This window comes from Triturus cristatus, chromosome 1_2, assembly GCF_964204655.1.
Source record: "Triturus cristatus chromosome 1_2, aTriCri1.1, whole genome shotgun sequence".
NCBI lineage: Eukaryota > Metazoa > Chordata > Amphibia > Caudata > Salamandridae > Triturus > Triturus cristatus.
The window spans coordinates 718,670,715-718,686,340 of NC_140580.1; positions in this window are offsets into that span (position 1 = coordinate 718,670,715).

The following is a 15,626-nucleotide window of genomic DNA, read 5'->3' on the forward strand; positions in this document are numbered from 1 at the left end:
TATTAATTGAGCCCTTTGTGTCTGTTCTCAGAATATGAGACACAAGAACTTTCAGTCTCTGTACCTTCTACGTACACCTCCTGCCTCTGTACATTCTACGTACACCTCCTGGCTCTGTACCTTCTAAGTACACCTCCTGCCACAGAACATTTTACGTACACCTTCTGCCTCTGTACATTCTACGTACCCCTCCTGCTTCTGCACATTCTACGTACATCTACTGCCTCTGTACATTCTATGTACACCTCCTGCCTTGGCATGATCTATGTACACAACCTATCTGTCTATGCTCTACGTACACCTCCTGCCTCCATAAGATCTACATCCACCTCTTCCCGCACTGTGCATACTCCCCCTCTACCATCTATGCACACTCCTCCCTCTTTCCTCTCTGTGCCCACTCCTCCCTCTCCATTCTGTGTACACTACTCCCTCCGCTCTCTGTGCACACTCCTGCCTCTTACCTCTGTGCACACTCCTCCCTCTTTCCTCTCTGTGCACACTCCTCCCTCTGCTCTCTGTGGACACTCCTACCTCTTCCTTCAGTACACACTCCTCCCTCTTCCCTCTGTGCACACTCCTCAGTCTTCCCCCTGTGCACACTCCTGCCTCTTATCTCTGTGCACACTCCTCCCTCGTCCCTCTATGTACACTCCTCCCTCTCTCTGTGCACCTCTCCCCTCTCTGTGCACACTCCTGCCTCTTATCTCTTTGCGCACTCCTCCCTCTTCTTCTGTGCACTCTCCTGCCTCTTCCTCTGTGCACACTCCTGCCTCTTCCCTCTGTGCACACTCCTCTCTCTTCCCTCTGTGCACACTCATCCCTCTTCCCTCTGTGCACACTCCTCCCTCTTCCCTCTGTGCACACTCCTGCCTCTTCCTCTGTAGACACTTCTACCTCTTCCCTCTGTGCACACTCCTACCTCTTCCCTCTGTGCACACGCATTCTTCTCTCTGCGCACTTGCCCCCTCTTCCCTCTGTGTACATTCCTCCCTCTTCTCTCTGTGCACACTCCTCCCTGTGCCCTCTGTACACCTCTTCCCTCTGTGTACACCCCTCTCTCTTTACTCTGTGCACACTCCTGCGCCTGCCCTCTGTGCACACTCCTCCCTCTGCGCACACCGCTCCCCCTGCCCTGTCTGTGCACACTCTTACCTCTGTGCACACTACTACCTCTTTCTTTGTGCACCATCCGCCCTCTGTGCACATTCCTCCCTCTTCCCTATGTGCATACTCCTGCCTCTTCCCTCTGTGCACACTCCTGCCTCCGCACACACTCCTGCCTCCGCGCACTGTGCACACTCCTCCCTGTGCACCTCTCCCCTCTCTGTGCACACTCCTGCCTCCACACACTGTGCACCTTGCCCTTTGTGAGACCGGCCTCACGGCGTTGCCCTCTCCATCATCCAGCCAACCTGCAACCACCCTCAAGACACGACATCTCCGACTCCGGCCGCCCCAGCCACCCCCGATCCGCGGGCCGGCCAGAGGCCTGACAGACTCAACACCCTACCACGCATGCCCAACCGAGGGAGCGGGAACCCTCGAGCCAGACCCAGAGGCGCCAGCCCAGTCACACCTCGGGTCGCCTTCCCCGGGAGGACTCAATCGGCCACCAGGCCCCTGGGGAGCAGGCGCCTCCCCTACCGAGCGTCTGGGGTCCCTCCCAGACCCACCTGAAAAGACCAAAGAAGTGAGCGGCAGGAAATCCCGCCGAACCCCCTCCGTCACCCCAGTCCCCCCTCTGCGAGCACTCCGGACTTCAAAGAACCAGCGGAGTATAACAAGGGGTGCCGGAGAAACAAGGAGAGAAGACCTGGAACCATCTGAGCCTGCTGACGTGGTCGCGGCTCCTGAACGCTGAAGTCACCTGGGCCTGCTGAGTGACTCGCGGCCTCTTGCTATTGAACCATCTGAGCCCTGCGGACGAGGTCGCGGCTCCCGAACACTGAACCACCTAGGCCTGCTGAGTGACTCGCGGCCCCCAGCTATTGAACCATCTGAGCCCTGCTGACGGAATCGCGGCTCCCGAACTCCGACCACCTGTGCCTGCTGAGAGACTCGTGGCGCTCCCCTTGAGGACGACTCGGTAAGAGATCGCCCAGAGACACGACACCCTCCAGCTCGAGGATTGTGAGCTTCCGCAGGGTATTTCGCAGAGACACTATCTTGAAAGACTGTCCCGCTACCCCCATTCCCCACGACTGATTTGTGGTACGTTGTGCCACTGCTGTACTACTTGCCTTTTGGATCATAAAGATCCCTTGAAATCATCGATAAAAGAACCTATCGTCCTACAAAGAATACGTGTGGTGTCACTCTGTTCGTAGTGCATCTCAGGGTGTGCACGCCTGGTTCGGCTTACTTGGGAGAGGTGGGTCAAAGGGGTGGGCAAGACGTGTATCGAACCCCCCTCCGGCGAACGCCTTTCCAACATTTGGTGGCAGACGACGGGATCCGAGCCGACACCGAAAGAGAGCGTGCAGTGAACGACTGACGCACTACCAAACAGAGATGGAAGGAGAAACCTCCCTGGGTGCCGCAGGTACCGAAGTAAGCTCACCGTTCCGAGAGGATCAATTGGACTATTACACGCATAGAGAATTAAAACAGTTTTGCAAAGACCTTGGCATCGCTACCACCGGACTAAGCACAAAGGAAGACTTCCAGAAAGTACTGAAAGCCTGGGTCGAGACGGGGGCGCCCCCGACCCAAACGGAAGGGGATTCTACCCATGAACCACCAAGCATCCCGGCAAGAAACAACGGGCCAGAGGGGAACCTGTCCCCCGAGGAACTAGCGGACCGAGAGAGAAGCCGAAACCACAAACTTGAACTGGCAAAACTAAAAATCGAGGGAGAGATAAAACTGGCAGAGAAGAAGTTAGCCGTCGAGCAGTTACGGCTACAAGGGGAACTCGAAGAGAAGAGACTCCAAAGGGAGCACGACGAAAAGAAACTCCAGCTAGAACATGAACGCGGCCTGAAGGAGATTGAGTGGCGGGCTAGAAACGAAAAGTCACAGCCACCCGGGAATCCACCGTCCGCTCCCACCGGAGAAACCAAAGTTCACATCCCCAAGGATGTGGTAAAGGAGTATTATAAGAACGATGATATCCAGCAGTGGTTTAAGGCCTACGAAGTCGCCATGACCTCTCACCGAGTCCCGCAAAAGGATTGGGGGGCTGGCCTATGGGGCCGGTTCTTAAGCGAAGGAAGAGACACTCTGCTAGATCTGCCCTCCGCGGTCATGAACTCCTACAGCCACATGAAGGAAGCCCTCGTGGGCCGGTACGGACTCACCCCCGAAATGTACCGACAACGGTTCCGAGATTGCAAGAAGATACCGGGCACCACGTGGGTAGAATACGTGAACTTTTACAGCCGAGCCTTGGACGGGTGAATCAAGGGCAGCAAGGTCTCCACCTTCGAAGAACTGTTCGATCTGATTGCCTGGGAACATTTAGCAGCCAATTGCTTTATAGAACTGCGCCAGCATCTCCTGGACAGTAAACTCACCGACCCTCGGAAGCTGGCCGCTGAGGCTGATCGTTGGGTGAACACCCGGGCCACCCGGGGCCCCGTGGGGGACTATGGCCGCCACAGTCAGGGTCCCCCCCGCCAGAGGGGCGGAGGGAACCACGGCCGACCAAGAGACTTCCCCGGGGGGTCCTCAACCAGCCCCCCCAGCAGCCCACCAGCGGCGGGTTCGGCACAGTCCCCAGCAAGCACCGGAGCCCCAGGACGACCAGGTCCACGAGCTAGGATCACCTGCTTCCGCTGCCAGCAGCACGGACACTACGCCAATGACCCACAGTGTCCCCAGTATCAGCGAACCACAACGACCAACCCCACGGCCCGGCAGATGGCCTCCGTGGCTCTGGGGGAAGAGATGGAAGACTCCGAGGAATGGGAACCGGCGGCCATGGCCCTGGTCTCCCTTGGTGATCGAGAAATGGTCCCCGGGACACCCTTGCCCGCCAACACAGAAAAATACCGACAGCGGGTGACCATCAACGGCCACCGAGTCGAGGGCCTTCGCGACACCGGGGCGAGTGTCACCGCGGTCCACCGCAGCCTAATTTCAGAAGACCAGATCCTAACCGGGGCCCTCTGTCCGGTCGTATCCTCCGACAATTCTGAGAGCCTCTGCCAGATGGCGCTGGTGCCCTTCGAGTGGGGAGGGGTCTCCGGAGAACTGAAGGTAGCGGTCCGGACCTCGCAGCCCGTAGACTGCCTCCTGGGCAACGACCTGGAGAGTTCCCCGTGGGGGCAAGTAGAACGAAGAGCCCACCTGGAGATGATGGGCCTACCAGAATGGGTCTGCGCCACCACGCGCTCCATGACCGCACGAGTGCCTCCCTCCAAGGGCGGTGAAGCCCTCTTACCGAACACTATCCCCGAGAGCCGGGACCCCCTCCCAGAAGCAGACAACCCTCCTTCCGAGGGAGAAGGAGACACTAACCCAGGGGAAGGATCGGAACCTTCCGCCCCAGAGGCCCCGACGGAACTCGAAGAACTGCCCGAGTTGGCCCAGTGGCGCTGCGAAGGGGGGCCCTCCCGCGAAGAGTTCTGCCAGGAACAGACCACCTGCCCCTCCCTCGAGGGACTTAGACAACAAGCCGAAGCCCAGGCCGCCGGTGACCGAACCGGAACCCATTGGATCTATTGGGACAATGGCCTCCTATACAGCGAGCAAAAGTCCGCCGAGCTAGGCGCAGCACGAGTACTGGTGGTACCCCTGCGGTTCCGGAGCCTCCTCCTGGGCCTGGCCCACGATGTACCCTTGGCAGGACACTTAGGCCAAGACAAAACATACCAGCGATTGGTGACCCACTTCTATTGGCCCAAGATGCGAGCGAATGTAGAAGCACACTGCAAGTCCTGCCTCACGTGCCAGGGCAGTGGGAAGAGTGGCGGAAAACGCAAAGCTCCCTTACAACCGTTCCCCGTTGTGAGTACCCCGTTCGAGCGGGTCGGCATCGACATCGTGGGACCCCTGGATCTGAAGACCGCCCAGGGCCACAGATTCATTCTTGTCCTGGTGGACCATGCCACCCGCTACCCCGAGGCCATCCCCCTCCGCACCGTGACGGCTCCCGTGGTGGGCCGGGCTCTCATGGGGATCTTCTCCCGTGTCGGATTTCCCCGCGAGGTTGTGAGTGATCGCGGCACTAACTTTATATCCCGCTACATGAAGTCCCTGTGGCAGCAGTGCGGAGTCACGTATAAGTTCACGACCCCCTACCACCCCCAGGGCAACGGCCTAGTGGAACGCTTCAACCGAACCCTGAAGGGAATGATCCTGGGCCTCGAAGAGCCCCTGCGCCGGAAATGGGACGTCCTCCTCCCTTGCCTCCTGTTCGCATACCGAGAAGTCCCCCAAAAGTCTCTGGGGTTCAGCCCCTTCGAACTGCTGTACGGACATCCCGTCCGAGGGCCCCTGAGCCTGGTCAAAGAGGGCTGGGAGACAAGCCCCCGGGGGACACCCCCTGATGTGTTCCGCTACATCCTGGCGCTCCGCAACCAGACGAGGAAGTTTAGAGAATTTGCAGAGGCTAACCTCGAGGCCAGCCAAGAGGAAATGAAGCGCTGGTATGACCAGAACGCAACCCTGGTCGAGTTCCAGCCGGGCCAGCAGGTTTGGGTCATGGCTCCGGTGAAACCCTGCGCCCTACAAGACAAATGGACTGGTCCCTTCAAGGTGGTCGAGCGGAAGAGCCAGGTCACGTATCTGGTCGACGTGCAGTCCCCACGGAACCCCCTCCGGGTCCTCCACGTGAACCGTCTCAAGCCCCACTTTGTAAGGACGGAATTAAGTTTGCTACTGGCCACCGATGATGGGGCGGAAGAAGACACCGAACCCCTGCCCGATCTCCTGTGCATGAAAGAACTGGACGGTTCCGTGGAGGGAGTGAAACTGTCGACCACCCTCACTCCCCAGCAGGCCGACGACTGCCGCCAGCTGCTCAGACAATTTGCAGACCTCTTCTCTCTCATTCCAAGGGTTACCGACTGGTGTGTCCACGACGTGGACACCGGCGACAGCCCGCCTGTGAGACACCGAGCCTACCGGGTGCCTGACCGGGTCCGCACCTGCATCAAGACCGAGGTACAGAAGATGCTCACCCTGGGAGTAATCGAACCCTCCGACAGCCCCTGGGCCAGCCCGGTGGTTCTGGTCCCGAAGGCGGCTTCCCCAGGGGTCGCCCCCGAACTAAGATTCTGTGTGGACTATCGGGGGCTCAATGCGGTCACCCGCGCAGACTCTCACCCTATTCCCCGAGCCGACGAGCTCATCGACCGCCTGGGGGCCGCCCGGTTCCTCAGCACTTTCGACCTGACCTGCGGATACTGGCAGATTGCTCTCACGGAAGGAGCGAAAGAGCGCTCTGCCTTCTCCACGCCAGATGGCCACTACCGCTTCAGGGTCATGCCGTTCGGGATGAGAAACGCCCCAGCCACGTTCCAGCGGTTGGTGAACAAGGTCCTGGCCGGACTCGAGGAGTGCAGCGCAGCGTACCTTGACGACATCGCTGTATTCAGCTCTCAATGGCACGAGCATCTCCAGCACCTCCGACAAGTACTAATGGCCCTGCGCCAAGCCGGACTAACCGTGAAGGCCAGCAAATGCCAGCTCGGGCAAGGCTCCGTGGTCTACCTGGGGCATCAGGTGGGCAGCGGCCAGGTCGCCCCTCTCCAGCCAAAGATCGACGCCATCAAGTCCTGGGAGCCCCCCACCATGCAGACAGAGGTTCGGGCCTTCCTGGGCCTTACGGGGTACTACCGGAGGTTCATTAAAAATGATGGTAGTATCGCAGGGCCCCTCACAGAGTTGACCTCCAAAAAGCTTCCGCAGAAGGTGCAGTGGACCACCCCGTGCCAGCAGGCGTTCGACGCCTTGAAAACCGCCATGTGCACCGCTCCCGTACTCAAGGCCCCCGACTACTCCCAAGAGTTTGTGGTCCAGACCGACGCATCCGAACACGGCATCGGGGCCGTGCTCTCGCAGTTCGACGGCAAGGGCATTGATCAGCCCATAGCCTTCATCAGCCGAAGGCTGCTGCCGAGAGAGCAGCGTTGGAGTACTATAGAGCGAGAGACCTTTGCCGTAGTCTGGGCCCTCAAGAAACTGCGGCCCTACTTGTTCGGAACCCATTTTCGAGTACAGACGGACCACCGGCCCTTGCAGTGGCTAATGCGGATGAGGGGGGAGAACCCCAAGCTACTACGATGGTCCATCTCTCTCCAAGGGATGGATTTCACTGTCGAACATCGCCCCGGGACGGATCATGCCAACGCCGACGGCCTGTCCCGGTTCTTCCGCTTCGGCGAGGAGAACCCCCCAGTGGATGGGTAGTTCTCCACGCCTTTCAGCTGGGGGGGGATGCGTGTGAGACCGGCCTCACGGCGTTGCCCTCTCCATCATCCAGCCAACCTGCAACCACCCTCAAGACACGACATCTCCGACTCCGGCCGCCCCAGCCACCCCCGATCCGCGGGCCGGCCAGAGGCCTGACAGACTCAACACCCTACCACGCATGCCCAACCGAGGGAGCGGGAACCCTCGAGCCAGACCCAGAGGCGCCAGCCCAGTCACACCTCGGGTCGCCTTCCCCGGGAGGACTCAATCGGCCACCAGGCCCCTGGGGAGCAGGCGCCTCCCCTACCGAGCGTCTGGGGTCCCTCCCAGACCCACCTGAAAAGACCAAAGAAGTGAGCGGCAGGAAATCCTGCCGAACCCCCTCCGTCACCCCAGTCCCCCCTCTGCGAGCACTCCAGACTTCAAAGAACCAGCGGAGTATAACAAGGGGTGCCGGAGAAACAAGGAGAGAAGACCTGGAACCATCTGAGCCTGCTGACGCGGTCGCGGCTCCTGAACGCTGAAGTCACCTGGGCCTGCTGAGTGACTCGCGGCCTCTTGCTATTGAACCATCTGAGCCCTGCGGACGAGGTCGCGGCTCCCGAACACTGAACCACCTAGGCCTGCTGAGTGACTCGCGGCCCCCAGCTATTGAACCATCTGAGCCCTGCTGACGGAATCGCGGCTCCCGAACTCCGACCACCTGTGCCTGCTGAGAGACTCGCGGCACTCCCCTTGAGGACGACTCGGTAAGAGATCGCCCAGAGACACGACACCCTCCAGCTCGAGGATTGTGAGCTTCCGCAGGGTATTTCGCAGAGACACTATCTTGAAAGACTGTCCCGCTACCCCCATTCCCCACGACTGATTTGTGGTACGTTGTGCCACTGCTGTACTACTTGCCTTTTGGATCATAAAGATCCCTTGAAATCATCGATAAAAGAACCTATCGTCCTACAAAGAATACGTGTGGTGTCACTCTGTTCGTAGTGCATCTCAGGGTGTGCGCGCCTGGTTCGGCTTACTTGGGAGAGGTGGGTCAAAGGGGTGGGCAAGACGTGTATCGAACCCCCCTCCAGCGAACGCCTTTCCAACACCCTTCTATTATCCACTCTGTGTTCAGCCCCGGACCCTCTAGGTGCTATCGGCTGCCCCCAGACACCGCCCTGACGCAGTTCTTGCCCCGCTGGCCTCTCACGGGGGAGCAAGCAGAGAGGCTGAGTTCGGAGCGGGGGGGGGGCAGGGTCGAGTCTCGGCGCCAGCTCCACATCCTGTGATCCTGGGCAATCCCCCGGCGTATAAAGGAGTGTGTCCCTGTGGAATGTCACTGGGCCTCGTGTAAAGTACTGCAACACCGAGTCGGCACTATAGAAAAACTGCAAAACAAGCTCTCCCCTCTGTGCACACTCATGCCTCCTCCCTCTGTGCACACTCATGCCTCTGCTCTCTCTGTGCACACTCCTCTCTCTTCCCTCTGTGCACACTCATGCCTCCTCCCTCTGTGCACACTCATACCTCTGCCCTCTCTGTGCACACTCCTCCCTCTGCCCTCTTCACACACTCCTCCCTCTACCTCTGTGCACACTCCTCCCCCTGCCCTCTGTGCACACTCCTCCCTCTATGCACACTCCTGCCTCCGCACACTTGCACGCACACTCCTGCCTCCGCACACACACCTGCCTCCGCACACTGTGCACGCTCCTCCCTGTGCACCTCTCCCCTCTCTGTGCACACTCCTGCCTCCACAACCTGTGCACCTTGCCCTTCTATTATCCACTCCGTGTTCAGCCCCGGACCCTCTATGCGCTATCTGCTGCCCCCAGACACCGCCTTGACGCAGTTCTTGTCCCACTGGCCTCCCACGGGGAGCAAGCAGAGAGGCCGAGTTCGGAGCCAGGGGGCAGGGTCGAGTCGCGGCGCCAGCTCCACATCCTGTGATCCTGGGCAATCCCCCTGGAGCCTAAAGGAGTGTGTCCCTGTGGAATGTCACTAGGCCTCGTGTAAAGCGCTGCAAAACCGAGTCGGCGCTATAGAAAAACTGCAAAACAAGCTCTCCCCTATGTGCACACTCATGCCTCCTCCCTCTGTGCACACTCATGCCTCTGCCCCCTCTGTGCACACTCCTCTCTCTTTGCAAACTCATGCCTCCTCCCTCTGTGCACACTCATGCCTCTGCCCTCTCTGTGCACACTCATGCCTCCTCCCTCTGTGCACACTCATGCCTCTGCCCTCTCTGTGCACACTCCTCCCTCTGCCCTCTGTCACACTCCTCCCTCTATGCACACTCCTCCCTCTGTGCACACTCCTGCCTTCGCACACTGTGCACATGTGAGACCGGCCTCGTGGCGTGGGCCCTCCCGACCAGCAAGCCACCCTGCAACCCACCTGATCCCCGATGTCACAGACTTCCGGCCACCATGGCCCAACAACCCGATGGCCGGCCGGGGCCCCAGCAACACCCAAGACCCTACCACGCATGCCCGGCCGAGAGAGAGAGAAGCCCCCAAGCCAGACCAGGAGACGCCGTCCCTGTCACACCTCTGGTCTCCTCCCCAAGGAGGGTTTTGATCGGCCACCAGGCCCCCGGTGAGCGGGCGCCTCGCCTGCTGGGCGTCTGGAGTCCCTTCCAGACCCACCTGAACAGATCAAAGGGCCGAGCGACAGGAAATCCCGACACACCGCCCCCAGGCACCAAGACCCCTCTCAGCGAGGACTCCGGACTTCAAAGAGGAGGGGGAGTATAACAAGGGGTGCTGAAGGGACGGGAGGCAGAGAAGACCTGGATCTACGAGAGCCCTGCTGACCTGGTCGCGGCTCGATCGATCCCTGAACCGAAGAACGCTACCCGAACTCTGAACCACCTGAGCCCTGCTGACGCTGTCGCGGCTCCCCGAACTCTGAACCATCTGAGCCCTGCTGACGCTGTTGCGGCTCCCCAAACTCTGAACCATCTGAGCCCTGCTGACGCTGTCACGGCTCCCCGAACTCTGAACCATCTGAGCCCTGCTGACGCTGTCGTAGCTCCCCGAACTCTTTACCATCTGAGCCCTGCTGACGCTGTCGCGGCTTCCCGACTCCGAAACCACCTGTGCCTGCTGAGTGACTCGCGGCACTCCCCTCCAGGAGAATCGGCAGAGATTGCCGAGAGAAACAACATCCCCCAGCTCGAGGATTGAGAGCTGTGCGAAGGATACTCCGCAGAGACACTGAATTCAAAGACTGTCCCGCTACCCCCATACCCCCATCACGAGATCGCCGCCGCTTGTGGCACTGATTCAATACCTGCATTTCGGATCATAAAGATCCCTTGAAACTATCGATAAAGTATACTGTCTTACGAACAACTACTGTGTGGTGTCCCTCTGTCAGATAGTGCAAGCTCAGCGTGTGCGATCCTAGGCACGAGACCCTTCCAGGAAGGGCCTCCCCGCCCTTGCTCGGCCTAAACTCTGGGAGAGGTGGGTCAAAGGGTGGTCAGGAACGTATTCCGAAGCCCCCCGGAGAACGCCTTTCCAACATTTGGTGGCAGACGACAGGATCCGAGCCGACACCTAGAGATCGTGCAGTAAACGGCTGACGCACTACCGAAAAGAGATGGAAGGAGAAACCTCCCTAGGTGCCGCAGATACCAACACAAGCCCGACATTCCGAGAGGACCAGTTGGAATATTATACGCATCGAGAATTAAAACAATTCTGCAAAGACCTTGGAATCGCTACCACCGGATTAGGCACGAAAGAGGATTTCCAGGGAGCATTGAAGACCTGGGTCGAGGCAGGAGCTTCCCTGGCCCAAACAGAAGGAGAGCCGCCAAACGAACCACGAAGCATCCCGGGGAGGAGCAGCGCCCCAGAGGGGGGCCTATCCCCGGAGGAGCTAGCGGACCGAGAAAGGGGCCGCAACCACGAACTAGAACTAGCAAAACTGAAAATAGAGGGAGAGCTAAAACTGGCCGAGAAAAAGTTGGCGGGAGAACAATTACGCCTACAAGGAGAACTCGAGGAAAAGAAACGCCAGAGACAACACGTAGAAAGAAAACTCCAACTAGAACACGAACGCAGCCTGAAAGAGATCGAGCTCAAGGCTAAAAGTGAGGAGTCCAGACCCTCGGGAAATCAACCACCCTCCTCCACCGTGGAACCAAAGGTCCACATCCCCAAAGATGTGGTAAAGGAATACTACAAGAACGACGACATCCAGCAGTGGTTCAAGGCCTACGAAGTCACCATGACCTCCCACCGAGTTCCGCAGAAAGATTGGGGGGCTGGTTTGTGGGGCCGGTTCCTGAGCGAGGGGAGAGATACCCTGCTGGACCTGCCCTCCACGGTGCTGAACTCCTACAGTCACATGAAAGAGGCCCTAGTAGCCAGATATGGGCTCACCCCCGAAATGTACCGGCAACGGTTGCGAGACTGCAAGAAGATACCCGGTACCACATGGGTAGAGTACGTGAACTTTTACAGCCGGGCCTTGGACGGGTGGATCAAGGGCAGCAAGGTCTCCACCTTTGAGGAACTGTTTGACCTAATAGCATGGGAACACTTGTCCGCAAATTGCTTTGTGGAGTTACGCCAGCACCTCCTGGACAGCAAGCTCACTGACCCTCGAAAACTGGCCGTCGAAGCTGACCGATGGGTGAACACCCGGGCCTCATGGGGTCCCGTGGGAGACTACGGTCGCCACAGTCAGGGACCCCCCCGCCAGAGGGGCGGAGGGAACCAAGGCCGACCGAGAGAATTCCCGGGGGGCACCCAGCACAGTCCCCCCAGAGGCCAACCTCCGCACTTTCCAGCCCCACCTCCAGCCAGCACCGGGCCACCGGGGAGGTCGGGACCCCGAGTCAAGATCACCTGTTTCCGCTGCCAACAGACCGGACACTATGCCAGTGACCCCCAGTGTCCCATGCACCAACGACCCGCAACGACACCCCTCCGGCTCGACAAATGGCCTCCGTAGCCCTAGGAGAAGAGATGGAAGACTCCGAAGAGTGGGAACCAGCTGCCATGGCCCTGGTCTCCCTAGGGGACTGAGAGATGGTCCCCGGAACACCCCTACCCGCCAACACAAAGAAGTACCAACAGCAGGTGACGGTCAACGGTCACCGCATCGAGGGCCTCCGCGACACCGGGGCGAGTGTCACAGTGGTCCACTGCCACCTGGTCTCCGAAGACGAGATCCTGCCCGACGCCCTCTGTCCAGTCATATCTTCAGACAATTCCGAGAGCCTATGCCGGATGGCCCTGGTACCCTTCGAATGGGGGGGGGAGTCACCGGTAAATTGAGGGTGGCAGTCCGAACCTCCCAACCCGTAGACTGCCTCCTGGGCAACGACCTCGAGAGTTCCCCGTGGGGACAAGTGGAACGAAGAGCCCATCTAGAGATGATGGGCCTACCCGAATGGGTATGCGCCACCACGCGCTCTATGACTACCCGATTGCCTTCCTCCGAGGGAGTTGAGGCCATACCGCTGAACACAGTCGCCGTCCCCGAGGTCCGGGACGCGCTACCCGAGCCCGACGACCCTCTTCCGGAAGAAGAAACCGTTCCCGATGACGGGTCAGTGCATCCAGATCCCGAGCCACTGACCGAGCTCGGGGACCTGCCCGAGATGGCCCAGTGGCACTGCGAGGGAGGTCCCTCCCGAGAAGAATTCTGCCAGGAACAAGCCACCTGCCCTTCCCTCATTGGACCCCGACAGCAGGCCGAAGCCCAGGCAGCAGGCGACCAGTCCGGAACCCACTGGATATATTGGGAAAACGGCCTCCTGTACAGCGAACAGAAGTCGGCCGAGCTGGGATCGGCCCGAGTACTGGTAGTACCCCTGCGCTTCCGAAGTCTCCTCCTGGGCCTAGCCCATGATGTACCCCTGGCAGGACACTTAGGCCAAGACAAGACCTACCAGCGACTAGTTACCCACTTCTATTGGCCCACGATGCGAGCGAATGTGGAGGCCCACTGCAAGTCATGCCTCACGTGCCAGGCCAGCGGAAAGAGTGGGGGGAAGCGCAAGGCTCCGCTACAACCCTTCCCCGTTGTTAGTACCCCTTTTGAGCGGGTGGGAATCAACATCGTGGGACCCCTGGATCCCAAGACCGCCCAGGGCCACCGATTCATCCTCGTCCTGGTGGACCATGCCACCCGCTACCCCGAGGCCATTCCCCTCCGCACCGTGACGGCCCCCGTGGTAGGCCGGGCCTTGATGGGGATCTTCTCCCGCGTGGGGTTCCCTCGCGAAGTCGTGAGTGATCGTGGCACGAACTTTATCTCCAAATACATGAGGTCCCTATGGCAGCAGTGCGGGGTATCATACAAGTTCACCACCCCATACCACCCCCAAGGGAATGGCCTAGTCGAGCGATTTAACAGGACCCTGAAAGGGATGATCATGGGCCTCGAAGAACCCCTACGCCGGAGATGGGACGTCCTCCTCCCTTGCCTCCTGTTCGCCTACCGAGAGGTTCCCCAAAAATCTCTGGGGTTCAGCCCGTTCGAATTACTGTATGGACACCCCGTCCAGGGACCCCTGAGCCTGGTCAAGGAGGGCTGGGAAACGACTCTCCGGGGGGACCCCTCCTGATGTGTTCCGCTATATCCTGGCGCTCCGCAACCAGACCCGGAAATTCCAAGAACTCGCCGAGGCAAACCTCGAGGCTAGCCAAGAAGAGATGAAGCGCTGGTATGACCAGAATGCCACGCTGGTCGAGTTTCAGCCGGGCCAACATGTCTGGGTCATGGCCCCGGTGAAACCCTGCGTCCTCCAAGACAAATGGACTGGTCCCTTCAAGGTGGTCGAGCGGAAGAGTCAAGTCACGTATCTAGTTGATGTGCAGTCCCCGCAGGACACCCTCCGGGTCCTCCACGTGAACCGCCTCAAACCCCACTTTGTGAGGACGGAGTTGAGTTTGCTCCTGGCCACCGACGATGGGACTGAAGAAGACACAGAGCCCCTTCCAGACCCCCTGTGTGCTAAAGAGACAGATGGCACCGTAGAGGGGGTGAGACTGTCAACCACCCTCACCCCCCAACAGTCCGACGACTGTCGCCGGCTACTAAGACAATTCACAGACCTCTTCTCCCTAACCCCTAGGGTCACCGACTGGTGTGTCCACGACGTAGACACCGGCGACAGCCCGCCAGTGAGACACCGAGCCTACCGGGTCCCTGACCGGGTCCGAACCTGCATTCAGACCGAAGTAACCAAGATGTTGGCCCTCGGGGTGATTGAGCCCTCCGACAGCCCCTGGGCCAGCCCGGTAGTCCTGGTCCCGAAAGCGGCCGCCCCTGGTGTCGCCCCCGAGCTGAGATTCTGTGTGGACTACCGGGGACTCAATGCGGTCACCCGAGCGGACGCTCACCCTATCCCCCGCGCAGACGAGCTCATCGACCGCCTCGGGGGCGCTCGCTACCTCAGCACCTTCGACCTAACCTGCGGATACTGGCAGATTGCGCTCACTGAGGGAGCCAAGGAGCGCTCCGCCTTCTCCACCCCGGATGGGCACTACCACTTTAGGGTGATGCCGTTTGGAATGAAAAATGCCCCGGCCACCTTCCAGCGACTGGTGAACAGGGTCCTGTCCGGACTAGAGGGGTTCAGCGCAGCGTACCTAGACGATATAGCAGTATTCAGCTCCCAATGGACCGAACACCTCCAGCACCTCCGGCAAGTACTGCTGGCCCTGCGCCAGGCTGGCCTAACCATCAAAGCCAGCAAATGTCAAATTGGACAAGGCTCAGTGCTCTATCTGGGGCACCAGGTGGGAAGCGGGCAGGTCGCCCCCCTCCAGCCGAAGATCGACGCCATCTTGTCCTGGGAACCCCCAACGACCCAAACGGAAGTCCGGGCCTTCCTGGGCCTCACCGGTTACTACCGGAGGTTTATTAAGAACTATGGCAGCATCGCAGGCCCCCTCACAGAGTTAACCTCCAAAAAGCAACCGAAGAAAATACAATGGACTCCCCCGTGCCAAAAAGCATTCGACGCCTTGAAAGCTGCTATATGTACTGCTCTGGTACTCAAAGCCCCCCGACTACTCTCAGGAGTTTGTGGTCCAGACGGACGCCTCGGAACACGGCATCCGGGCAGTCCTCTCACAGTTCCACGACAAAGGCATAGATCAGCCCATAGCCTTCATCAGCCGAAGGTTGCTACCTCGAGAACAGCGGTGGAGCACCATTGAAAGAGAGGCCTTCGCAGTAGTCTGGGCCCTCAAAAAGCTACGGCCCTACTTGTTCGGAACCCACTTCCGAGTTCAAACGGATCATCG